A 1,696-nucleotide genomic window follows, 5' to 3' on the forward strand; every position below is an offset into this window, starting at 1 on the left:
GAGTTTCCAGCTCTGAGCCCGCTCTGTAGCCCTGGCTCGGATCGTCCCCGGCAATAACAGCAGCCGCGCTGGCGAGCGCTGGTCCCCAGCAAGCGGCATCGCCGGGGGCGGGAGGGGAGGTTAAACGTGAACAGATTTCGCTGCGCTCAGCCCCCTTCGTGAGCGGCCGCCAGATGAAAGAACTGTGTAATGCTCATAATTAGCACATAATTGCCCCCTGACGGGTTAGGGACAACGGCGGCACACTAAATTTAAGGGTCGGTTTAGAAAAGAAAAGGCAAGCCAGCGCTACGACCCAGCGAAAAACGGGAGAAAAAGTATGGGAAAGCCACTCTGCCGTGGGCTTTGCAGGTGTGGGCGGATTGGCTACTGGAAAAAAAAGGCCGAGGTGCGAGCGCGGCGCTGCCGGCGAGACGCAGCTGGCTCCGGCGTTGTGCTACGCGGGTGCTCTCGGTAGGGTGGAGATTTACCACGGGTCTCTCGCGGGCCGCCGCATGCGGGTCCTGCAGAGGGAGGGAGCGGGTGTTTGTGCCCGGGACCCTGGGTTTGGCCGGGTACCCCGTAACTCGGCTATGCGGCCTCTTCCCTCTGCCTGTTTCCTGAGTGGACAAACGCCAATAGAGCTCCCGCAGCTCAGGGTTGCTCGGCACCAAGTTCGGGCAGGTGGATCCTATTTGAAGTCCCGCTTCTTCTGCCAAAGGGAGCTTCGTGCGAATTGAGACAGGATGAAGCCCGTTTTTAGCAGGACTTCACTTGTCTCCCACAGTCCAGTCTGTAGAGAATATGCCACTGCAGAGTGGAGACATTGATTTAATGCCTTGGGCTTGCACACAGAAAATATCAATCGACCGACAGAGATAAGGCAGCAGGTTTCACATATCAGCTGAGGAGCACAGACCGTGTGTAATGGAAATATTCGGGGCGTGGGTAATAAAAGGGTTTAAGCGGACCGACACGGCTCCAAACCTCTCGTAGATAAGAAGCGGAGACTATCACGGATACAGCGTGTGCCCCTTCGCCACTCGCCATCAAGATCATATTCCTTCCCTTTCCTCTCGTAGGCAGATGGTGGCTGCTGTGGCAAGGATCCACTGACATAACAGGGATGCGGCTCATGTTAAAACTGCGGGTTCCCGCCGCAGCGAGTGCAGCTTTCTGGACTCAGTTTAAGACTTGGAAGTCAACACAAGGGAGACGAGTCCCCTGCTTTCCGCCCTGTTCCTAGCTGCCCTGCTGCTGCTTTAATCCTGTGCTCAAGAAGCCCCCGGCCACAGTGCAAAAATAAGCTAAAAGCAGGCTCCATAGGAAAGAGGATGCATCCCGCCGCCGCGTAAGAGGGGAGCTTACGAGCATCTCCTTCCAGCCGGACCGCTCACTCTGTGCCCGGAGGGAAGGGTCTGGCGAGTGCGGGGGTGTCAGAAGTGGTTTCTCAGACCTGTATCGGGGACATAGGCAAAGCGGGGATCCGCCAGGCTGCAGGATCCGGCCGTCACCGCAGTTTATAGGGCAACTTCGCCTTTTCGTGCATGGCAGTGATCTCTGGCCGGCCACGTGCGGGGAACGAAAACGGCTCATTTAACGTCATTAAACACAAGCGGGGAGTCCATCAGGGCGGCGGGGGAATCTCTGTAAAGATTTACGCGGAGTTTGGGCGGTGAGGAGGCCCCCGGCCCGGGGCGGTAGGGGAGGGGGGGCG

The sequence above is a fragment of the Mesitornis unicolor genome, unplaced genomic scaffold (assembly GCF_000695765.1).
Source record: "Mesitornis unicolor isolate BGI_N332 unplaced genomic scaffold, ASM69576v1 scaffold29907, whole genome shotgun sequence".
Taxonomy (NCBI): domain Eukaryota; kingdom Metazoa; phylum Chordata; class Aves; order Mesitornithiformes; family Mesitornithidae; genus Mesitornis; species Mesitornis unicolor.